We start from the raw sequence: 27301 nt of genomic DNA on the forward strand, positions 1-27301 counted from the left end.
GCTGGAGGTCCCGCTTATATAGAGCGCTTAGATAGCGCCACCAGTCATCACGTGATTTCGACTTTAAAACTATCTCTAGCTAGTTCCATCTCTCCCTATTACAGGTAATCGATTGTCACTTCCTTGTTGCAAAGTCGACCGCCATATCTTGTCTAGTTTTAATCCTTCCTGTTTTTTATTAAAATTATTTTCATGCTTGTAGATCTCTATAACTTCTCTACACATGCGGATATAATAATGTGAGGTCCTAGCTATCACGTTTGTCTCACTAAATTTTATTTCGTGATCACCGTCGTTGAAAACGTGTTCCGTTACAGTTGATTTGTCAATTTGTCCCAATCTACAGTTCCTTGTGTTTTCCGTTCGGCGGGTATTAAGACTCCTTTCATTTGCACCAATATAAACCATGCCACAGCTACACGGTATTTTATACACATCTGGGGTAGCTAAGGGGTGTCGTGCGTCTTTCACCGATCTCTTTCACCGATCTTAAACTTTCAATAATTTTCTTGGTAGGTCGAATTGTTGTCTCCGCTTGAAACTTTGCCAAAACTTTGCCAATACTGTCCGTGATGTTATGAATAAATGGAAGAAAAACTTTTCCAGATGGCCGAGGTGGCCGAGCGGTTGTAGGCACTACAGTCTGGAACCGCGCGACCGCTACGGTCGCAGATTCTAAACCTGCTTCGGGCATGGTGTGTATGATGTCCTTAGGTTAGTTGGGTTTAAGTAGTTCTAAGTTCTAGGGGACTGATGACCTTAGAGGTTAAGTCCCATAGTGCTCAGAGCCAAACTTTTTCAGCCGAAGGTTGTTGTTGTCGTGTATTTTCGGACACTTTTCTTCTAGGGTGGAGTGCTCGATCTATCTCGTTGTCAGTGACCCATTTCTCTTGAAAGCCGTTCGCAAATCGCTTAATTCATCTTGCAAATAAATTGTGTCACAGCCGTTAGTAGCCCTGTCCATAAAAGCTTTTATGACCCCTCTCTTCTGCCTAGGATGATAATTCCGTGTAGCTGTGGCATGGTTTATATTGGAACAACTAAAAGAAGTATTAATACCCGCCTAACGGAACACAAAAGGAACTGTAAGTTAGGACAAATTAACAAATCAGCTGTAGCGGAACACGTTTTCAAAGACGGTGATCACGAAATAAAATTTATTGAGACCAACGTGATAGCTAGCTCCTCACATTATTATACCCGCATGTATAGAGAAGCTATAGAGATCTATAAGAACGAAAATAATTTTAATAAAAAAGAAGGATTAAAACTAGACCGGATATGGCGGTTGACTTTGCACCAACGAAGTGACAATCGATTACTTGTAATCGAGAGAATTGGCACTAGCCAGAGACAGTTTTAAAGTCGAAAGCAAGTGATGGTGGTCGCGCTATCTAAACTCTCTGTATAAGCGGGACCTCCAGCGCCTAGCAGCCACACGACGCACGCACGACGCAAGCACGCACTCGAGTGCTGCTCGAGATGTCGACGAGAGAGGAGTGTTTCCATGCGAAGGGCGTGGCGGATCGTCATCCGTAGGGGTAGCTCAGGCGACTGAGCTCATCCCGGCGGCGGCCCTGTCCGGCCCCCCAACTGTGACGAACCGGCTGCCGACTCCTGACTATGACAAGAAGGACTCTTTTACTTCTGACTTGCAAGTGCAGCCAGTTGGCCGTATCAAGGTCGCGGTGGAACCGCTTCGGGCCACAGGCAAGAGGGCCCAGTGCTTCTCATGCCACAGGCTGGACCTCGTCTCCTGCTTCTGCTTCATGCTGCCCCGCTGCGTAATGTGCGCGGGACAGCACGAGAGAAGAAAAACTGACGTGCTGCAACTGCGGCGGGCGGCACGTTGCCAGCTACAGAGGCTGTTCGGCCTTCAAACGGGCCCGAAACCAGCTACGGGGCGTGGCTGCTCCTTCTCGTAAATTGCACCCCTCCACCAGCGTTGCTGCCGTCACCGAGGGCGGACCGACTGCCTCCTCGCAGCGAACGGAGCAGGCCGCTGGCGAACGGCAGCAGCCGACTGCACCGTCCACGGCTTCGCCCGGGCGAGTAGCAACCGCGGCCCCCACGCCTGACGCGCGGGATGCCGCACCACGCAGGCGTCGCCGGCGCGCGGGCCGGGCCAACCCTGCCGCTGCGCAACGGACTGCCGCCGACACTCTGCCGCGGCAGGAACCGGCAACTCGTCCTGCGTCGCCACTGCAACTAGCTGCCGATGTTCCACGGCAGTCGTCTTCTAAGGAGCGGTTGCAACGAGCCGGCCCGTAGCGGAGGCCGTCCCAGCCGCACCCTCGGCTCTCGACGCAGCCGAGCTCCGACCGCTTTTGCGGTCGTTCAGCCAGCTGCTCGAGCAACTCCCGGTGCTCGTCACCGCGGTCACGACGGCCCCCCAGGCCGGCGTTGCTGCTTCTCACCGACACGGACAACCGCGACATCCGTGGCCTCACCGTTTGCGCCTTCAACGCGAACAGCTCGGTCCCCCAGCAAGGGGAATTCAGGGCGTTCTTGCGCGACGAGGCAACTGACTTTTTCCTCGTGTTCGAGACATTCCTGAAGCCGGGAATTCATGTGAAGGCGGCAAACAATCGGTGCTACCGCACCGACAGGCTGATGCACGGTGGCGGGACGGCCATCAAAGTCAAGGCGTCCCTCAAACATCACGAAGTCCAGCTATCGCTCCTCACCGCGGTGGAGGCCACTGGGGTGGCTGTCACTAATACAGCAGGGGTTATCAACTTCGGTTGCGGCCTACAGGCCGCCGAGGGGACTGCTCCAGCAGGCTCACTTGGACACCCTGCTGGCGTTGCGTGGGAAGATCTTCATTGTGGGCGACTTGAACGCCAAGCACACGCAATGGAACTCCCGCATCACCAACGCCAGCAGCCGCCGCCTCCTTCGCGCCACAGAACGTCATGGCGCGATAGTACTGGGGCCCTACGACCATACCGTCTCCCCCATCGAGGCCAGCCTGACGTCGCCGTACACGCGGGGGTGTGGTTGCCATCCCCAAGAGCGGCAAGGACCCCCGCCAGGTAGCGAACTGCCGGCCGATCAGCCTGCTCCCGTCCTTCTCAAAAGTCTTTGAGAGGTTGTAGGTGGAGCGGCTGCTACGCCACGTGACGGAACAGCAGCTCATCCCCGAGGAACAGTTCGGGATCCGGAGCGGCCACTCTACCACCCAGCAGCTGTTGCGCCTCCTGGAGCAGGCGATACGAGCGCTGGAGACGCGGGAGTACCTAGGGGCGGTGCTTCTCGACGTCTCCGAGGCCTTCGACTGCGTGTGGCACGACGGCCTCCTGTACAAACTTTTTGTACACGGGGTAGCGACGTCGCACGTGATCCTATTGCGCTCGTATCTATCGGGCCGCGCAGATGGTGTCACCTCCACCGACCGGCAGATTCGAGCGGGAGTGCCGCAGGGTTCTGTTCTCGGCCCCCTGCTGTACTCCCTGTACACCGCCGACGCACCGCGGGTGGCACGCGTGGAGTTAGCGCTTTATGCTGACGACACGGCGGTGTTCACCCGCAGCGTGAATGCGGCCCAGATGCGCCGCCGCCTCCAGCTCGGATGTGATGTCCTGGGCGCCTGGTCCACGAAGTGGCGACTAAAGTACAACGCTGCGTAGAGCCAGGCTGTCCCCTACAGGAGGAAGAGGCTACCTCCGGACCCGCCGCCGGTCACGATCGTGGGGGGGCCCCATCCCATGGTTGCGGACCGGCAAATACCTCGGTGTCACACTGGACAGGCAACCGACATGGCTGCCCCACGTCCGTGACGTCTGAGGGAAAGCAGTGGGGAGACTACGTGAGCTGTACCCGCTGCTCAACCCCTCGTCAGCACTACCTCTACTCCACGGCCTCTCCATGTACCTGGCCTCGGTACGGCCGATTCTGGAATATGCGGCCGTGGTGTGGGGTAACGCAGCAGCGACGCACATTGCCACGCTCCAACGCGTCCAGAATAGGGCGATGCATCTTGCGCTCCATTAACCGCCTCGCTACCCCATGAGGCTGCTCCGTGAGGAAGCAGGCATCCCTTTCCTGCGGGATCGCTTCCGGCAAACCGCCAGGGTGTTCTACAACAACGCAGAACAGTCCGGCAGCCGTCTAATCCGCGGGCTGGGCCGACAGGTCCACCACAGGCCGACAACACGTTGGCCCGACCTACTGCGGGAGTAGTTCTCTCCCGCAGTCCCGATGAAAATAAAAAGAGCGACTCTAGAGCCAGGGACACTCACTGAGGACAGCTCGTCAAGACAGGTCCCACTGCCAACACCATAGGTCAGCGCAGGAACAGCAGCTTACACTGCCTCTACACCTGGCATATGTCGCCAATGTTTTACAGCGGGAGACCGAGCCTAGCAGCCAGTCGCCGACTCACCTCGGAAGATGTTGCCCGCAGTAGGCAACGAAACGTCAGGAAGGAGAAGAAGTTTTATATGTGGACCACGGCAACTCAGCCCGGAAGTTTTAATTAATCAATTGGGAATTCCTGGAGGCAAGGTGACTTTCCTCTCAAGGGACACTCTGAGGAAGCTTAGAGAACCGGCGTTTGAAGCTGACTGCCTCCCACTTACATTTCGCGTAAGGACTATGATGATGAGGTCAGAGAGAGTAGGGCTCGTGCGGATGCGTACAGTGAGCAGCCAGAACGTTACGACCTCTGCCCACCGCTACGTACGATGACGCCTGGTGTCGTTGCGGCCACGTGACGCGATAACAAAAGTATGTAAGTGGAGCAGACACGGACGGGAGACCACCCTAGCCGAGATATGGGCTGCAAAAGGGAAATCTGCCGAGATAAGTGACTTTGACAAACGGCAATTTATTATTACGCAGAGCCTGTGGACGTGTATCTTGAAGACGGCGAAGCTGATTGACTGTTCACTTGCGACTGTCGTGAGCGTCTACGGAAGAGAGGTAGGACAGCGAAACTACCACTAGGTGCTAAATGGTTGGACGTCCACGACTCTTCAAAGAACGTGGGATACGGTGGGTTGTCTGTTCTGTAAAGTAGGATAGATGATGATCCGTGGCATCCCCGCCGTGATGACACAGTGCTGGTGCACGCACAGGTGTTTCGGAGCACACCGTGCATCGTACACTGATGAACATGGATCTCTGCTGCAGTCCACCCCTCCGTGTTCACATGTTGACCCAAAGGGGTCGTCGATTACGCTTGCAGTGAGCACGGGGCCATCGGGATTCGATGAGCCATCAACAGAAATATGTCGCCTCTTCGGGTGAATCACATTTTTGCTACACTAGGTCACTGGTCGACTCCACAAACGCCGCCATCGTGCTAAGGGCGGCTCGAAATGTGCAACGCGCCAGGGACGCAGGCCGAGGGGAGTAGTATTAAGCTACGGGAGACATTCTGCTGCTCTTGCGTAGGACCTGTGGCAGTAACCGAAGACACGCTGCCAGCTGCGAACCGCCTGCAGCCCTTCATGCTTGATGTCTTCCCCGACGACGATGTCAGCTTTCAACAGTATGACTGCCCTTGACTCGGAGCCAGAACTGTGCTACGGTGGTTTGAGCAGCATTGTAGTGAACTCACGTTGATGTCTCCGCGAGTAGATTCGCCTGATATAAATCCTACGGAACCCGTGTGGGTGACTATCGGGTGCCATCACCGCGTACATAAATCAGCGGCCCGTTATTTACGAGAATAACATGACCTGTGCGTAGACACAAAATGCGACATACTTACACAAACCTGCCAACCAACTATCGGGTCCCTGATACGCAGAATCGATTATGTCTTTCGTTCCGAGACAAGCAGAAAATCTATTAAGCACGTGGTCATAAGGTTTTGGCTCGTCATTGTGTAGATAATCGATTTTGCCTGGCTCTATTTGCGAGTGGAACAGGAAGGGAAATGATTAGTAGTGGTAGAGAGTACCCTCCGCTACTGACCGTACGGTAGGTGGGGGAGTACTATGCAGATGCAGATGTAGATGTACATTTCTTTGGCCCACTTCATGTTACCTCCTAATATGTTTCACAAAAAAGGAATAAGTTTTCCAGACGTAATCTTTGAGAAGTCGTAAGCTGCGCTGCAGTCTCGCATTTCTTCCTGACTTCCATACCACCGAAATAAACGACAAATTTCACAGTTGTATTTGTTGTGGGATGACAGCGCCATAGCATTTGTTACATTGCATCAAATTCGCCATTCACTGTACTATTTATTATGATTTCCACGATTGTAATTTCTACCTTCGGTCATTTTCTAGTGGTTAAAGGTACTGACAACACAGCAGTTGTCAACGTTAATGAAATGAACGTAGGCTTAAATCCATTTTATCTGTTTTATTTACAGCTGCTGTATTTTCAGCTCATTTAACCACTTTAGAAAGAGCGAAGGTCGAAATTACAATCGTGGAAATTGTAACAAATAGTACCGTCCGTGGCGAAAATAATGAAATTAAATAAAGGGAGAGAGAGAAATTATTTCGTAACTATTAAGACAATCTTTTTCTTACTATTGCATAGAATAACCTACACAAGTAGGGAAGAGTTGCCTAAATTTAATCACTTTAACGATTTGGTTTACTATAGTCTAAACAGCAAGTTGTACAGATATTTGGAAAACTAAGCATACTACAAATAATTTTCTAAACATCTGCAAATGATACAAATTAAGAATCTGGTTTCTTAATACGTGTAAGTATGTGCACAAACTGTAACACCCTTATAAACAATATCCCTGACTTGAAAGATATGTATTAGTCTAAGTTTAAGGATATGTCCCACGTTTTAGTTTTTGCAACGCTAGTTGCTGGCATCACGACACTACTTCTTCCCTCTTTTCCCCATCCCTGTCCATGTCGCAGAAGTCCACATTTTTTTTTTATTTCATATGCCTGGTCACTTCTTCCATTCGCTCTTACTAAAGACCTCACTACACTATTCCTGTGTTTTAGGAATGATTTTCTGTGGGAGCCTCCCCACAGAGTCTAAAAAATACTTCCTTTTCACAGGTCGAGCTGTAGCTTCAATCTTATTCTCCTTTGCTTGGATGGACACCTTCAGCCCACTTTTTGTCTGCCATTGCTTCTTCTGCACTGAAATTATGGGGCAAACCGACTTGTTGCGCAAAGTCTAATGGAAGTTTTCTTACGCCCGAAAAGCGTGAATCGAACATTATCTCTTGAAACGTAATAATATATCATTGCAATTCGTTTTCCGTTTCGCTGTAAAATATTTCAGTATCCCCGTTAGCATCTTTCTTTTCATTTTCAGCATGCCTCTCTATAGTTAGCTTAGGAACATTTTATAATCATTCACGTACATTGAATCCATGATTTTCAGTTAGATATAACATTACTACTGAATGCAATTCTCCTGTGCCTCACTTGCCATAACGCCTATGTGTGTCCGTACAATAATACACAATGATTATTAATAACGTAGTTAAAGAACGCATGATAAGATTCACCACGTCTTTTCTAAACATTATGTTGCACTAATAACTCTGAACATATCTTTAAAGTTCATTATGCGACCAAGTTTCATTAATTGTACCAGCGGTATATAGGACGCTTCTAGTGGTAGATTATATGCAACGTCGTTATTTTCCTTTTGTCAATTTCCTACAAACGAACCAGAACGAATACACAGTCATGAATGTCTGTAAATTAAAGCTGTTTCATGTACGTTAACCAAAACTAAAACATTATGTTCTCATGATCTTTAACGTTAATCCTCTTCGGCACGTGCACAAGAGAACGGTTACGGTCGATGAAAACCACAACAAAATGAACGCTGCCATCAGACGACATGTTTGTCAACACATAGCCGATAATATGGCACCAAGAAGCACGTATTTCACTCCGACATCACAAAAAGTCGGACAGTGGTAGAGGTAGTATTCTGTAGTAGTGGTATGCATTGGGACCTCGTACTATAAAGGCACCTCTCACCTACATATGTCAATTGTAAACGACAAATTGCAGATTAGCACTTTATTTTTTTTTCCTTTTATTAGAATTTTTTACTTCAAATTTGTGGAGAAAACTGTCAGAATGTGTACAAAACGTTTCAGACATTTCTTTACATTACGCATGCCAGCGTAGCAGATTCCATAGTGATATTTTTGTCGATAGATAGCACTATGCATCTGAATAGGAACCAAAATCACGAGCAGATGTGTCCTCAATTAAATACCAATTGCATTCCACCAGATGTACATACTTAGCAACAGATGGTGGCGCAACAAGACATTCCTTAGGAGATCAGTGGGATGGAATCAATACCACACCAGCGAGAAAAGCAAAAGGTATACAAGAGCTTCAGTTGACTTTCACAGTTGCAGTAACAAACAAAATACTTAGATACGTACAAAAATGAGAGAATGGTAACTTGTTGGACTGCAGCTCAGCTCGACTGAAACTTAAAATGAAATGGACTGCAATGTCGCACCATACTTTCGAAAAATAATATAGTACTAAAGATATACCAAGCAATTGGATATTAATCGATACGAGATAGATAGTACTCTACGCTCGCTGAAAAACTGTAAGGTAATAGACATTATGTTACATCAAAATAAAGTCCAAAATGCGATTATGCTAGAAGCTTATTTAATAACTTTTAGTTGCAACAGGTTCCATGCCAATGGTAATCTTGTTAAAAGCTATTTATTTCTTCCGCTGGTTGTTTCTTTATATTCATTTTATTTTTGCTTTGTACACCACGACGTTTCCTCCTTGTAGCAATTTTCGTTATAATGTTGAACACGTTAAACACATATATTTTGGGATACAGCCATATAATTTCATGAACTGTCCGTAACTGGTCTGGCTTGAGAGCTGTTGCCATGACAATCGGTTTAGCACGAACAGCAGCACACAGCCAAGCCTTTTACTAGTGTGGGCTGGCTCTGAACTGTGTGCAACATTACAAACGAATTGTTTGGCACGGGGTGCCGATGTACACAGTTCAGCGCTCGCTTGGCTGTATACTGCTGTTAGTACATATTTACAGCTGTCAAGCTCTGTCAACTAGGTGCTCTTCAAGAAATTATATGGCTGTAACCAAAAATATTTCTCAACGAGATATTTAATATTTCAGACCTCTTCACATTTCCAAATCGTTTGCACCTTTACTACTAAGCACTTAATGACATTAAACTATAAAATCCGCCTCTTGTAGGCCCCTAACTGAACATACGGCATTAATAATCATAATAATAATAATAATTTTGGGCATACGGACCATAACAAAGAAAAAGGGTGTTAGATGTAGAGGTAGATTTCTGAATGTTACTTCTTAGATCTACAACTTTGCTTGCGCTGTTTTTTCTCGAAGGTCGAGACTTTATCGTGAAAAACGTCCGAAAAAATTACGATTCAAAGTATTGGCCACCGCGGATCACTACTTTCCCCAATCTTCTGGGTACATACGAGTCCCACGGCGGAAGAACTGGGCGTCTTTTGAGGAGATCCATAAATTGATCTAATTTTGCACTTGTTCATGAGGCCGAAGTGCTGGTCAGCCAGGCCTTGTGCCACTGATCGAGGAGGAGGAGGAGAGGAGGAGATTAGTGTTTAACGTCCCGTCGACAACGAGGTCATTAGAGACGGAGCACAAGCTCGGGTGGGGGAAGGATGGGGAAGGAAATCGGCCGTGCCCTTTCAAAGGATCCATCCCGGCATTTGCCTGAAGCGATTTAGGGAAATCACGGAAAACCTAAATCGCCACTGATCGAGAAACGTGCTAGTCAGAGGGAGCAATGTCCGGCGAATAAGTTCAATGGGGCAGGACTTCCCATTTCAATCGTACCAGGTATGTTTGGACGGGTTTTGAGACAGTAGGTCGAGAACAGTCATGCTGAAAAGTCACCTTTTCGTTTCTGTCGCTGTATTGTAGCCATTTGTCTTCCAGTGATCGGCTCAAAGGTGTCAACTGCTTTCGATAACTGTCTCCTGTGATTGTTTTCGTCGGTTTCAGTCGCCTAGAAAATCTCTCTTCCACCGCCATGTCGGGCCTCGACGTCAAACGTTCTTAAAGCGCTGAAATCATTCTGTGCAAGTTCTCTCACTAACAGATACTTCAACGTAGATTTTACCCAGTATTTAATAAATCTTAGCCGCAGATTCCATATATTAATGCAGAAAATTGCAACGTTTTGCAAACGACGAGACGTGGGGTCGTAATTTGTCATTGTCAGTGGAGAATAACTTCATGATGCAATCACAAATTGACAAATATTTTGACGGAGTTCCGTTTACAAATGCTTAAGATTACTTTATGACAGTTACGACTTATCACCTGCACTAATGATTGTCGCCACTGCCATTCACTTCAAACGGCGAAAGCAAAGCTGTAGACCTAATGGAATTGCTTATGAACGACGAAGAGGACCATAAGAAATCAGTTTGAAACGGCACAAACAAGAAACAGACACACAAGTAGTCACAGCTATACAGTTAGACTAGACCAATGTTATGAGCCGTGTTTGACCGATCTGATTCAAATGTTTAAATGTGTGTGAGATGATCGGTCCCTAGACTTACACACTACTCAAACTAACTTACGCTAAGAACAACACACACACACATGCCCGAGTGTGGACTCGAACCTGCGGCAGGAGTGGCCGCGCAGCCCGTGACAGGACGCATCAAACCGCGCGGCGACTCCGCGCGCCACCAATCTGGTTCACTTATGTCATTATTCGAGGGATCGTTGAGTATTTCATTTTATGCCTGACTGATACGTTAACCACCAAACGACAAAAAAGTCACACTACAGGTAGGCGGAGATGATCTAACATAATTTTAGTCAATTTCGTTTAATAACGAAACACAATGGTGACGAAAAAGTAATTGTTGGTGAATTGTATCCAACTGTCAAGACAGGAAAGCACACCAAGTGACCAGGAATGTTAGCCGTGTGTCACAGAAACGAATCTTCATGCTTTAGTGCAACCAAACAATCATTTTGTCATTTTTTGCTTTCTGTACAGGTTTATACACCGAAATGAGCTTTTATTTTCTCGTCTAAGAAAGTACGTATTAGCCTTCCATAATCCGTACGCTTTAGCGTGAAAAGGACGGTAGACAGTTTACATAACTTATAACATAGAAGAAGAACGTCCTTTACCTTCGTCAGTATGCACCCGGTAGCACCAGCTTGCAAAAATACTACTATGTATAGCAGCGAAGCTTCTTCTAAATGCGGCGAGAACAGCTCGGTTCACCAGTTCAGAAGAACGTTGCCCAGCAACGGACGAGAGCTGCGTAACAATGACACCAGCTGGCGTACAAGTCTGCAGAGTGGGACACAGACAACTAGTTATAGGGAGGTGAGTATGAACGAGGTACATCTATATCTACATCCATACTCCGCAAGCCGCCTGACGGTGTGTGGCGGAGGGTACCTTGAGTACCTCTATCGGTTCTCCCTTCTATTCCAGTCTCATATTGTTGGTGGAAAGAAGAATTGTCGGTATGCCTCTGTGTGGGCTCTAATCTCTCTGATTTTATCCTCACGGCCTCTTCGCGAGATATACGTAGGATGGAGCAATATACTGCTTGACTCTTCGGTGAAGGTAAGTTCTCGGAACTTTAACAAAAGCCCGTACCGAGCTACTGAGCGTCTCTCCTGCAGTGTCTTCCACCGGAGATTATCTATCATCTCCGCAACGCTTTCGCGATAACTGAATGATCCTGTAACGAAGCGCGCTGCTCTCCGTTGGAACTTCTCTATCTCTTCTATCAACCCTATCTGGTACGGATCCCACACTGCTCAGCAATATTCAAGCAGTAGGCGAACAAGCGTACTGTAACCTACTTCCTTTGTTTTCGGATTGCATTTCCTCAGGATTCTTCCAATGAGTCTCAGTCTGGCATCTGCTTTACCGTCGATCAGCTTTATATGATCATTCCATTTAAATCACTCCTAATGCGTACTCCCAGATAATTTATGGAACTAACTGCTTCCAGTTGCTGACCTGCTATTTAGTAGGTAAATGATAAGTGAACTATCTTTCTATGTATTCGCAGCACATTACGCTTGTCTACATTGAGATTCAATTGCCATTCCCTGCACCATGCGTCAATTCGCTGCAGATCCTCCTGCATTTCAGTACAATTTTCCAATGTTACAACCTCTCGATATACTACATATAAACGTGGCAATACACAACATAGCGCCCACACATGAACATCGGTGCGCACTTCCTGCAAACAGAGGACACTCCTTTGCGCCGGGGTTCCACTGCAAGGGAGGGCAAGACGTACCGCTGTGCGGCGGACGACCACTGGGGTGGAGGCGTTAAGTGGATTTGTTTGACAAGCATTGCCGTGCGCACGTTCGATTTGGTCATATGTAGTAGCTACACTGTTGAGAACACGTTCAAGGATATTTAGACTAATTGCAGACGCAATTCCACATTTGAAATAATAAGTTCGTCAGTTGACATAATACTATAGTTATTTCACTGTCACTGTTTTCACACACAAAACACATTTAGGAAAAGCTCCACCCCACGTTTTTCTCATTTTCAGTGGCCACGTCTGTTTCACTTCAACTGGCAGTGTCAGCTATTTCAGTTTCATCTTCAATTGCGGAATCAGTACTGCTTGCATCACTGTGGTTATCACTGTTAGAATCTGTTCGACTTTCCACATTTATGATCGTCACTAGCGCTTGCTCCAGCAAGCTTTAAACTTGAAATGTGCTGCGCTCTAATTTTATTTGCGTGCTCACAGCATCCCTTCCAGTCTCCTTCCGCTATGGGAGCAATTTGATCATCAATTTGTTAATAACGTGTCCATTCCGAGTGGCATATTATTTGCAGAAACACCGTCCTTAAATCTTGCCCATATCTGCACTGTAGGATACAATTAGGGGTTGTATGGAGGAAGTCGTACATCAGTATGACCATGTTCGGTTAAAATATTGTCTGTTTTATAAGTGATATACCCCGGTTTGTTCATTTTATCAGTAAATACAACTAGGACAACAATACGCCCTTTTTGGAAGAAATTTCCTTTTCTGTTAACCAAGACGTCAGTTCACTCCTCGTGGAGTTTGATGTTGTAGCACGAGGCAGATGCTTACTGCGATAAGGGGCGTTATATCTAACAAGGACAGTATGTGGAAGCAGATTAGGTATCAATTTCTTCGTGAACCACTTTTCATAAGTTGAGGAATCTATGTCGCTGTGATAAGCCGCTGTTGTCTGGCCGATTTAAACCTCATGTACACATTCAGTACAAAACCGTCCTGCCCGCCAGAATGAATGATGACAATTCTACTTCCTTTCGTAACACGTCTTAGCAGACCATGTAGTGGATTGTCCCTCCTCTTTTACGATTCTGTGTGACACGTGTGAACATGTGTCTCGTCCATTTGGACAGTCTGTTTGGTATCCGACAACTGCCTGGATCGTCTTCAGACAGTTCTTCGCTCTCGTCGAGACTTTGCACTGAAGACAGTTCTTCACCAATCAATGCCCTTTCAGGCAGAAGAAGTGTCTAGAGACGCCCATGACAACAGTGGAATACCAACCTGAGTGTCACTCGCCATTTGGTTCGACAAGCAGGAGTGATGGTCTCGAGTGTCATTTCTTTTCTAACAGGACTGCTTTGTTTCTAATTCACGGCACCCTTACAGATAGCGATTGGTCGACGACATTCTACACACCGTTTTGTTGCCCTTCATGGCAAGCCATCCTGGCCTTACATTTCAGCAAGATAATGCCCGTTGAACACGCCGAGAGTTTCTACAGCTTGCCTTCGTGCTTGTCAAATTCTTTCTTGGCCAACAAGACCTCAGGATCTCTCTCCAATTGAGAACGTCTGGAGCGTCGTGGGTAACACACTCTAAACATCTCGTGATTCTGGTTACCCAGAGGGCCATTTGTACAAAGTAGAAATCCAACTACTCTGTCACTCAATGCCAAGTAGAATAAGTGCTTGCATAAGGACCACAGGTGGACCAACGGGTTACTGATATGCTCAATTTGTGATGCTCTGTGTCCTGAATAAATGATACAGTTTTTTCTGAAATGGTGAAAGTTTATTTCTCTGTAGACGTACAGCACGTCTACTACCGTATTTCCGTCCCATTCAGATAATCCCTTCATCGTCGTCTTTTTTTGTATTAGATTGTATATTTAAAGCAAGAAACTAACTTGTTGGTAAACGCTCTTTTTAAGGCATTTTACATTGTCCAATACCTTTCAGAGGTTAGCTTTCATCTTCGAAGTGTGATTCTGTGTGTGTACAATATCGCATTCAATTCTAATAGAAATTCATTCACAGTTTTTTTTATACGTAGGAACGGGTAAAAGTCATAATTCGTCAAAACGGCAGCATGTATGTTCCAACTTTCATAGTTCAAATGTCTGTTTTACCATTTACAAAGCACGTCTTTGTCCAGGTGCGCTATCGTGATGAAGGTAGATTCTTTTCCAATCCTGCGCAAAGGATACGGCAACGAAGGTTACTGCTTTTATTCAGGGTGGGGTGAGATGGGGTGAAGCGAGCAATGGTAAGTGGAGGGTGGAAATGGTCTCATTCGAAGCAGTTGTTCGGAATGTTGGTTTACCAGTAGGAACATTGCATTCGCCGTTGTCGTAGAGGCTCGCTTTTCTGACCGCTGACGGATCATCGCAGAGCAGCGTACATCGTGTATGCACTTCAGTATTTTCGACCAACTTCTGATTTTTGGTTTATTGTTATTTCGCCGTTCCCGCCCCACATGTGCTGGAGGTGGTCTTCCTGCGCTACAGTATATCGCTCTTGAGCCAAATGCCTTTACAAAATGTAAGTACGGACATTACAGCAAGGTTTATGGGTGGAGAATTTAAAAATGTTTTGAAAGTTTGTGTAATCCTGATTATTCGACGATATTTACAAAATTCAATGTTGTTTCCTTCCTTTAAAATAAAAACAGAAGTAAACAGTTCAACAGACAAGAATAGATATTTAAAATAGATATTTAAAATAAATTGAAAAGATGGTGACGTTGATTAAAAATGAGCAACGTACTACCGATTAAAAAGCTGAAGGACCGGCGTTGGTTAAAAAAGTTGTGGGAAGATTAAACTTTGGTTGTTCTGTAGTGGGTTAGATTGCGCGAGTTAGTATATAAGCCGTTGGATGATACTGAAAATGAAGGTGGTAGGATGGATAGTGGGAACACGGAAATGAAGGATAGATTTGGTGGGTGGGTAGAGCCCTGACATCAGGAGCTGAAGTGGTGGGGAGAAATGAAGAAGCAGGAGGGAGGGGCAGCCCTGACATAGAAAGGAAGTTATAGTGGGAACCCACGTCCTGTTGCTGGCCGGCAATCAGTTGTATCCTGGATCAAAACTCGCAGAGAAACTGGAAATGTGCAAAGAAGAGGAGTGGTAGTAACGCGGTACTACACGCCTAAATACGCGTTGTAATGGTTGTGAGCCTATTCGGGAGAAAACTGTAGCAGAAGAACGGACCGATTTCATGTGCCGAAACCGGCCGAGAAATATATTGTAAAACAGTTTCATACACAGCAACGAAAGCCTTGACTATTGCGATTTCACAGCAGAATTACTCTTATCTTTCGACCATCACATTGACGATGAAACACAGAAATAGCGTCCGGATTCAATACAAAATTCGCAATGCCGATTTATATTGACGAGAGTAACGTTTCGGGGAGTGTGTTTTTTAGCTCTGCCCTGTGGGCTCAATACTAGACTCCGATGCACCACAGCAGGTTTACTGGAACACTTCGACCATCACATTGACGATGAAACACAGAAATTGCATCGGGAATCAATACAAAATTCACAATGCCGATTTCTGTCCACAGGAGTACCGGTTCGAAGAGTATGTATTTTGGCTGTTCCTTGGGGGCCAAGGTTTCAACTCCGAGGCACCACAATAGGTTTACTGTTAGCCTTCGACCATCACATTTACGACGGTACATAGAAATTGCATTGGGTTTCAATACAAAACTAACAATGCCGACTTCTGTGCACAGGAGTAACGTTTCAGAGAGACTTTTCCTTGGCTCTTCCCTGGGGGCCCAGTGTTAGACTCTGATGCACCACAACAGGTTTACTGTTACCCTTCGACCATTACATTTACGATGATACATGGAAATTGCATCGGGTTTCAATACAAAATCAACAATGATGATTTCTGTCCACAGGATTAACGTTTCGACGACTCTGTTCTTTGGCTCTGCCCTGGGGGCCCAGTGTTACTCCAATGCACCACAGCAGGTTTACTATAACCCTTCGACCATCACATTGACGATGAAAAACAGAAATTGCATCCGGATTCAACACATAATTCACAATGCCAATTTCTGTCCACAGGAGTACCGTTTCGAAGAGTATGTACTTTGTCTCTTCCCTGGGGCCCAGTGTTAGACTCCGATGCACCACAGCAGGTTTAGTGTAACCCTTCGACCATCACATTGACGATGAAACACAGAAATTGCATCCGGATTCAATACAAAGTTCACAATGACGATTTATATTGACGAGAGTAACGTTTTGGGGAGTCTGTTCTTTGGCTCTTTCCTGGGGCCTCAGTGTTAGACTCCGATGCACCACAGCAGGTTTACTATTACCCTTAGACCATCACATTGACGATGAAACACAGAAATTGCATCCGGGATCAATACAAAATTCGTAATGCCGATCTATATTGACGAGAGTAACGTTTCGGGGAGTTTGTTTTCTGGCTCTTCCATGGGGGCCAAGTGTTAGACTCCGATGCACAACAGCAGGTTTACTGTTACACTTCGACCATCACATTGACGATGAAACACAGAAATTGCATCCGGATATAATACAAAATTCGCAATGTCGATTTAAATTGGCGAGTCTAACGTTTCGGGGATTCTATTTTTTGGCTCTTAATTGGGGGCCCAGTGTTAGACTCCGATGCACCACAGCAGGTTTACTGTACCCTTCGACCATCACACTGACGAAGAAACACAGATATTGCATCCGGAATCAGTGCAAAATTCACAATGCCGATTTCTGTCCACAGGAGTACCGTTTCTAAGAGTATGTACTTTGTATCTTCCCTGGGGCCCAGTGTTACACTCCGATGCACCACAGCAGGTTTAGTGTAACCCTTCGACCATCACATTGACGATGAAACACAGAAATTGCATCCGGATTCAATACAAAGTTCACAATGACGATTTATATTGACGAGAGTAACGTTTTGGGGAGTCTGTTCTTTGGCTCTTCCCTGGCGGCTCAGTGTTAGACTCCGATGCACCACAGCAGGTTTACTGTAACTTTTCGACCATCACATTGACGATAAAACACAGAAATTACATCCGGATACAATACAAAACTGGCAATGCTGATTTCTGTCCACAGGAGTACCGTTTCGAAGAATATGTACTTTGGCTCTCCCTGGGCGCCCAGGGTTAGACTCAGATGCACCACAGCAGGTTTACTGTTACCCTTCGACCAACACATTGACGATGAAACACAGAAAATGCATTTGGATTCAACACAAAATCGGCAATGCCGATTTATATTGACGAGAGTAACGTTTTGGGGAGTCTGTTCTTTGGCTCTTTCCAGGGGCCTCAGTGTTAGACTCCGATGCACCACAGCAGGTTTACTATTACCCTTAGACCATCACATTGACGATGAAACACAGAAATTGCATCCGGATTTAATACAAAATTTGCAATGTCCATTTAAATTGGCGAATGTAACGTTTCGGGGATTCTATTTTTTGGCTCTTAATTGGGGGCGCAGTGTTAGACTCCGATGCACCACAGCAGGTTTAATGTACCCCACGACCATCACACTGACGAAGAAACACAGAAATTGCATCCGGATTCAGTGCAAAATTCACAATGGCTATTTCTGTCCACAGGAGTACCGTTTCGAAGAGTATGTACTTTCTCTCTTCCCTGGGGGCCCAGTGTTAGTCTCCGATGCACCATAGCAGGTTTACTGTTAACCTTCGACCATCACATTGACGATGAATCACAGAAATTGCGTCCGGATTCAATACAAGATTCGCAATGCCGATTTATATTGACGAGAGTAACGTTTCGGGGAGTTTGTTTTTATAATCTTCCCTGGGGGCTCAGTGTTAGACTCCGATGCACCACAGCAGGTTTACTGGAACCGTTCGACCATCACATAGACGAGAAACACAGATATTGCATTCTGATTCAATACAAAATTCACAATGCCGATTCCTGTCCACAGGAGTACCGTTTCAGAGAGAATTTATTTTGATTCTTCCCGGGGGCTCAGTGTTAGACTCCGATGCATCACAGCAGGTTTACTGTTACCCTTCGACCATCAAATTGACGATGAAACACAGAAATTGCATCCGGATTCAATACAAAATTCGCATTGCCGATTTATATTGACGAGAGTAACTTTTCGGGTAGTCTGTTTTTTGGCTCTTCCCTGGGGCCCAGTGGCAGACTCTGATGCACCACAGCAGATTTACTGTTATCCTTCGAACATCGCATTAACGATGAAAGACAGAAATTGCATCGGGTTTCAATACAAAACTAACAATGCCGATTTCTGTCCACAGGAGTACCGTTTCGAAGAGTCTGTTGTTTGGCTCTTACCTGGGGGCCCAGTGTTATACCCCGATGCACCACAGCAGGTTTACTGCTACCCTTCGACCATCACTTTTACGATGAAACATAGTAAATGCATCGTGATTCAATACAAAATACTCTATGCCGATTTCTGTCCACAGGAGTACCGTTTCGAAGAGTATGTACCTTGGCTCTTCCCTGGGGGCCCAGTGTTAGTCTCCGATGCACCATAGCAGGTTTACTGTTAACCTTCGACCATCACATTGACGATGAATCACAGAAATTGCGTCCGGATTCAATACAAGATTCGCAATGCCGATTTATATTGACGAGAGTAACGTTTCGGGGAGTTTGTTTTTATAATCTTCCCTGGGGGCTCAGTGTTAGACTCCGATGCACCACAGCAGGTTTACTGGAACCGTTCGACCATCACATTGACGATGAAACACAGAAATTGCATCCGGATACAATACAAAACTGGCAATGCCGATTTCTGTCCACAGGAGTACCGTTTCGAAGAGTATGTACTTTGGCTCTTCCCTGGGCGCCCAGTGTTAGACTCCGATGCACCACAGCAGGTTTAGTGTTACCCTTCGACCATCACATTGACGATGAAACACAGAAATTGAATCCGGGATCAATGCAAAATTCGCAATGACGATTTATATTGGCGAGAGTAACGTTTCGGGGAGTCTGGTTTTTGAATCTTCCCTGGGGGCTCAGTGTTAGACTCCGATGCACCACAGCAGGTTTACTGTTACCCTTCGACCATCACGTTTACGATGAAACACAGAATTTGCGTCCGGATTCAATACAAAATTCGCAATGCCGATTTATATTGACGAGAGTAACGTTTCGGGGAGTCTGTTTTTTGAATTTTCCCTGGGGGCTCAGTGTTAGACTCCGATGCACCACAGCAGGTTTACTGGAACCGTTCGACCATCACATTGACTATGAAGCACAGGAATTGCATCCGGAATCAATACAAAATTCAAAATGGCTATTTCTGTCCTCAATAGTACCGTTTCGATGATTATGTACTTTAGCTTCTCCTGGCGGATCATTGTTAGACTCCGATGCACCACAACAGGTTTACTGTAACCCTTCGACCATCACATTGACGATGAAACACAGAAATTGCATCGGGAATCAATACAAAATCACAATGCCGATTTCTGTCCACAGGAGTACCGTTTCGAAGAGTACGTACTTTGTCTCTTCCCTGAGGGCCCAGTGTTAGACTCCGATGCACCACAGCAGGTTTACTGTTACCCTTCGACCATCACATTGACGATGAAACACAGAAATTGCATCCGGGATCAATACAAAATTCGCAATGCCGGTTTATATTGAGGAGAGTAACGTTTTGGGGATCCTGTTTTTTGCCTCTTCCTTGGGGGCTCATTGTTCGATGCACCACAGCAGGTTTACTGGACCCTTCGACCATCACACTGGCGAAGAAACACAGAAATTGCATCCGGATTCAGTGCAAGATTCACAATGCCGATTTCTGTCCACAGGAGTACCGTCTCGAAGAGTATGTACTTTGTCTCTTCCCTGGGGGCCCAGTGTTAGACTCCGATGCACCACAGCAGGTTTACTGTTACCCTTCGACCATCACATTGACGATGAAACACAGAAATTGCATCCGGATTCAATACAAAATTCGCAATGCCGATTTAAATTGACGAGAGTAACGTTTCGGGGTGTCTGTTCTTTGGATCTTACCTGAGGCGCTCAGACTCCGATGCACCACAGCTGGTTTACTGTAACCCAGCGACCATCACATTGACGATGAAACACAGATATTGCATCCTGATTCAATACAAAATTCACAATGCCGATTCCTGTCCACAGGAGTACCGTTTCGGAGAGAATGTATTTTGACTCTTCCCTGGGGGCCCAGTGTTAGACTCCGATGCACCACAGCAGGTTTACTGTTACCCTTCGACCATCAAATTGACGATGAAACACAGAAATTGCATCCGGATTCAATACAAAATTCGCATTGCCGATTTATATTGACGAGAGTAACTTTTCGGGGAGTCTGTTCTTTAGCTCTTCCCTGGGTCCCAGAGTCTGACTCTGATGCACCACAGCAGGTTTACTGTTATCCCTCGACCATCGCATTAACGATGAAAGACAGAAATTGCATCGGGTTTCAATACAAAACTAACAATGCCGATTTCTGTCCACAGGAGTACCGTTTCGAAGAGTCTGTTCTTTGGCTCCTCCCTGGGGGCCAAGTGTTATACCCCGATGCACCACAGCAGGTTTACTGTTACCCTTCGACCATAATTTTTACGATGAAACATAGTACACTCCTGGAAATTGAAATAAGAACACCGTGAATTGATTGTCCCAGGAAGGGGAAACTTTATTGACAAATTCCTGGGGTCAGATACATCACATGATCACACTGACAGAACTACAGGCACATAGACACAGGCAACAGAGCTTGCACAATGTCGGCACTAGTACAGTGTATATCCACCTTTCGCAGCAATTCAGGCTGCTATTCTCCCATGGAGACGATCGTAGAGATGCTGGATGTAGTCCTGTGGAACGGGTTGCCATGCCATTTCCACCTGGCTCCTCAGTTGGACCAGCGTTCGTGCTGGACGTGCAGACCGCGTGAGACGACGCTTCATCCAGTCCCAAACATGCTCAATGGGGGACAGATCCGGAGATCTTGCTGGCCAGGGTAGTTGACTTACACCTTCTAGAGCACGTTGGGTGGCACGGGATACATGCGGACGTGCATTGTCCTGTTGGAACAGCAAGTTCCTTTGCCGGTCTAGGAATGGTAGAACGATGGGTTCGATGACGGTTTGGATGTACCGTGCACTATTCAGTGTCCCCTCGACGATCACCAGTGGTGTACGGCCAGTGTAGGAGATCGCTCCCCACACCATGATGCCGGGTGTTGGCCCTGTGTGCCTCGGTCGTATGCAGTGCTGATTGTGGCCCTCACCTGCACGGCGCCAAACACGCATACGACCATCATTGGCACCAAGGCAGAAGCGACTCTCATCGCTGAAGACGACACGTCTCCATTCGTCCCTCCATTCACGCCTGTCGCGACACCACTGGAGGCGGGCTGCACGATGTTGGGGCGTGAGCGGAAGACGGCCTAACGGTGTGCGGGACCGTAGCCCAGCTTCATGGAGACGGTTGCGAATGGTCCTCGCCGATACCCCAGGAGCAACAGTGTCCCTAATTTGCTGGGAAGTGGCGGTGCGGTCCCCTACGGCACTGCGTAGGATCCTACGGTCTTGGCGTGCATCAATGCGTCGCTGCGGTCCGGTCCCAGATCGACGGGCACGTGCACCTTCCGCCGACCACTGGCGACAATATCGATGAACTGTGGAGACCTCACGCCCCACGTGTTGAACAATTCGGCGGTACGTCCACCCGGCCTCCCGCATGCCCACTATACGCCCTCGCTCTAAGTCCGTCAACTGCACATACGGTTCACGTCCACGCTGTCGCGGCATGCTACCAGTGTTAAAGACTGCGATGGAGCTCCGTATGCCACGGCAAACTGGCTGACACTGACGGCGGCTGTACACAAATGCTGCGCAGCTAGCGCCATTCGACGGCCAACACCGCGGTTCCTGGTGTGTCCGCTGTGCCGTGCGTGTGATCATTGCTTGTACAGCCCTCTCGCAGTGTCCGGAGCAAGTATGGTGGGTCTGACACACCGGTGTCAATGTGTTCTTTTTTCCATTTCCAGAAGTGTAAATGCATCGTGATTCAATACAAAATACACTATGCCGATTTCTGTCCACAGGAGTACCGTTTCGAAGAATATGTACTTTGGCTCTTCCCCTGGGGGCCCAGTGTTAGTCTCCGATGCACCATAGCAGGTTTACTGTTAACCTTAGACCATCACATTGACGATGAATCACAGAAATTGCGTCCGGATTCAATACAAGATTCGCAATGCCGATTTATATCGACGAGAGTAACGTTTTGGGGAGTCTGTTTTTTGAATCTTCCCTGGGGGCTCAGGGTTAGTCTCCGATGCACCACAGCAGGTTTACTGGAACCGTTCGACCATCCTATTGACGATGAAACACAGAAATTGCATCCGGATACAATACAAAACTAGCAATGCCGATTTCTGTCCACAGGAGTACCGTTTCGAAGACTATGTACTTTGGCTCTTCCCTGGGCGCCCAGTGTTAGACTCCGATGCACCACAGCAGAATTAGTGTTAAACTTCGACCATCACATTGACGATGAAACACAGAAATTGCATCCGTGATCAATAAAAAATTAGCAATGCCGATTTATATTGACGAGAGTAACGTTTCGGGGAGACTGTTTTTTGAATCTTCCCTGGGGGCTCAGTGTTAGACTCCGATGCACCACAGCAGGTTTACTGTAACTTTTCGACCATCACATTGACGATGAAACACAGATTATTGCGTCCGGATTCAATACAAAATTCGCAATGCCGATTTATATTGACGAGAGTAACGTTTCGGGGAGCCTGTTTTTTGAATTTTCCCTGGGGGCTCAGTGTTAGACTCCGATGCACCACCGCAGGTTTACTGGAGCCATTCGACCATCACATTGACGATGAAACACAGAAATTGCATCGGGAACCAATACAAAATCACAATGCCTATTTCTGTCCACAGGAGTACCGTTTCGAAGACTATGTACTTTGGCTCTTCCCTGGGCGCCCAGTGTTAGACTCCGATGCACCACAGCAGAATTAGTGTTAAACTTCGACCATCACATTGATGATGAAACACAGAAATTGCATCCGGGATCAATAAAAAATTAGCAATGCCGATTTATATTGACGAGAGTAACGTTTCGGGGAGACTGTTCTTTGAATCTTCCCTGGGGGCTCAGTGTTAGACTCCGATGCACCACAGCAGGTTTACTGTAACCCTTCGACCATCACATTGACGATAAAACACAGAAATTGCATCCGGATTCATTACAAAATTCGCAATGCCAATTTATATTGACGAGAGTAACGTTTCGGGGATCCTGATCCTGCCTCTTCCTTGTTAGCTCAGTGTTCGATTCACCACAGCAGGTTTACTGTAACCTTTAGACCATCACATTGACGATGAAACACAGAAATTGCATCCGGATTCAATACAAAATTCGCAATGCCACTTTATATTGACGAGAGTAACGTTTCGGGGAGTTTGTATTCTGGCCCTTCCATGGGGGCCCAGTGTTAGACTCCGATGCACAACAGCAGGTTTACTGTAACCCTTCGACCATCACATTGACGATAAAACACAGAAATTGCATCCGGATTCAATACAAAATTCGCAATGCCAATTTATATTGACGAGAGTAACGTTTCGGGGAGTTTGTATTCTGGCTTTTCCATGGGGGCCCAGTGTTAGACTCTGATTAACCACAGCAGGTTTACTGTTATCCTTCTACCATCGCATTAACGAGGAAAGACAGAAATTGCATCGTGTTTCAATACAAAACTAACAATGCCGATTTCTCTACACAGGAGTACCGTTTCGATGAGTATGTACTTTGGCTCTTCCCTGGGGGCCCAGTGATAGTCTCCGATGCACCATAGCAGGTTTACTGTTAACCTTAGACCATCACATTGACGATGAATCACAGAAATTGCGTCCGGATTCAATACAAGATTCGCAATGCCGATATATATTGACGAGAGTAACGTTTCGAGGAGTCTGTTTTTTGTATCTTCCCTGGGGGCTCAGGGTTAGACTCCGATGCACCACAGCAGGTTTATTGGAACCGTTCGACCATCACATTGACAATGAAACACAGAAATTGCATCCGGATACAATACAAAACTAGCAATGCCGATTTCTGTCCACAGGAGTACAGTTTCGAAGAGTATGTACTTTGTCTCTTCCCTGGGGGCCCAGTGTTAGACTCCGATGCACCACAGCAGGTTTACTGTTACCCTTCGACAATCACATTGACGATGAAATACAGAAATTGCATCCGGATTCAATACAAAATTCGCAATGCCGATTTAAATTGACGAGAGTAACGTTTCGGGGTGTCTGTTCTTTGGATCTTAGCTGAGGCGCTCAGACTCCGATGCACCACAGCAGGTTTACTGTTACCCTTCGACCATCAAATTGACGATGAAACACAGAAATTGCATCCGGGATCAATACAAAATTCGCAATGCCGATTTATATTGACGAGAGTGACGTTTCCTGGAGTCTGTTTTTTGCCTCTTCCTTGGGGTCTCAGTATCTGATGCACCACAGCAGGTTACTGTAACCCTTCGACCATCACACTGACGATAAAACACAGACATTGCATCCGGATTCAATACAAAATTCGCAATGCCGATTTATATTGTCGACAGTAACGATTCGGGGAGTTTGTTTTCTGGTTCTTCCATGGGGGCCCAGTGTTAGACTCCGAGGCACCACAGCAGGTTTACTGTTACCCTTCGTCCATCACCTTGCCTATGAAACACAGAAATTGCATCCGGATTCAATACAAAATTCGCAATGCCGATTTAAATTGACGAGTGTAAGGTTTCGGGAAGTCTATTTTAGGCTCTTACCTGGGGGCCCAGTTTTAGACTCCGATGCACCACAGCAGGTTTACTGTACCCTTCGACCATCACATTGACGAAGGAACACAGAAATAGCATCCGGATTCAGTGCAAATTTCACAATGCCGTTTTCTGTCCACAGGAGTACCGTTTCGAAGAGTATGTACTTTGTCATTTCTCTGGGGGACCAGTGTTAGACTCCGATGCACCACAGCAGGTTTACAGTTACCCTTCGACCATCAATTTGACGATGAAACACAGCAATTACATCCGGATTCATTACAAAATTCGCAATGCCGATTTATATTGACGAGAGTAACGTTTCTGCGAGACTGATTTTTGGCTCTTCCCTAGCGGCTCAGTGTTCGATGCACCACAGCAGGTTTACTGTAACCCTTCGAACATCACATTGACGATGAATCACAGAAATTGCATTGGATTCAATACATAATTCACAATGCCGATTTCTGTCCACAGGAGTACCCTTTCGAAGAGTATGTACTTTGTCTCTTCCCTGGGGCCCAGTGTTAGACTCCGATGCACCACAGCAGGTTTACTGTTACCCTTCGACCATCACATTGATGATGAAACACAGAAATCGCATCCGGATTCAATAGAAAATTCGCAATGCCGATTTATATTGATGAGAGTAACGTTTCGGGGAGTCTGTTCTTTGGATCCTCCCTGATGGGATCAGTGTTGCACTTCGATGCACCACAGCAGGTTTACTGTAACGTTTCGACCATCACATTGACGATGAAACACAGAAATTGCGTCCGGATTCAATACAAAATTCGCAATGCCGATTTTTGTCCACAGGAGTACCGTTTCGAAGAGTAGGTGTTTTGGCTCTTCCCTGGGGGACCACTGTTAGACCCCGATGCACCACAGCAGGATTATTGTAACCCTGCGACCATCACATTTACGATGAGACACCGAATATGCATCTGGATTGAATGCAAAATTGGCAATGCCGATTTCTGTGCACAGGACTACCGTTTCGAAGAGTATGTGCTTTGTCTCATCCCTGAGGGCCCAGTGTTAGACTCCGATGCTCCACAGCAGGTTTACTGTTACCCTTCGACCATCACATTGACGATGAAACACAGAAATTGCATCCGGGATCATTACAAAATTCGCAATGCCGATTTATATTGACGAGTGTAACGTTTCGGGGAGCCTGTTTTTTGCCTCTTCCTTGGGGGCTCAGTGTTCGATGCACCACAGCAGGTTTACTGTACCCTTCGACCATCACGTTGACGAAGAAACACAGAAATTGCATCCAGATTCAGTGCAAAATTCACAATACCGATTTCTGTCCACAGGAGTACCGTTTCGAAGAGTATGTACTTTGTCTCTTCCCTGGGGGCCCAGTGTTAGACTCCAATGCACGACAGCAGGTTTACTGATACCCTTCGACCATCACATTGACGATGAATTACAGAAATTGCATGAAACACAGAAATTACATCCGGATTCATTACAAAATTCGCAATGCCGATTTATATTGATGAGAGTAACATTTCGGGGAGACTGTTTTTTGGCTCTTCCCTTTGGGCAAAGTGTTCGATGCACCACAGCAGGTTTACTGTAACCCTTCGGCCATCACATTGAAGATGAAACACAGAAATTGCATCCGGATTCAATACATAATTAACAATGAAGATTTCTGTCCACAGGGGTATCGTTTCGAAGAGTATGTACTTTACTCTTCCCTGGAGCCCAGTGTTAGACTCCGATGCACTACAGCAGGTTTACAGCAACGCTTCGACCATCGCATTGATGATGAAACACAGAAATTGCACCCGGATTCAATACATAATTAACAATGAAGATTTCTGTCCTCAGGGGTATCGTTTCGAAGAGTATGTACTTTGGCCCTTCCCTGGGGCCCAGTGTTAGACTCCGATGCACTACAGCAGGTTTACTGTTACCCTTCGACCATCACATTGACGAAGAAACACAGAAATTGCATCCGGATTAAATACAAAATTCGCAATGCCGATTTATGTTGACGAGAGTAACGTTTCGGGGAGTCTGTTTTTTGGATCTTCCCTGGGGGCCCAGTGTTAGATTCCGATGTACCACAGCAGGTTTACTGTTATCCTTCGACCATCGCATTGACGATGAAAGACAGAAATTGCATCCAGATTCTATACAAAATTCGCAATGCCGGTTTATATTGACGAGAATTACGTTTCGGGGAGACTGTTC

Source organism: Schistocerca cancellata, chromosome 10 (genome assembly GCF_023864275.1).
Source record: "Schistocerca cancellata isolate TAMUIC-IGC-003103 chromosome 10, iqSchCanc2.1, whole genome shotgun sequence".
NCBI classification, from domain to species: Eukaryota; Metazoa; Arthropoda; class Insecta; order Orthoptera; family Acrididae; genus Schistocerca; species Schistocerca cancellata.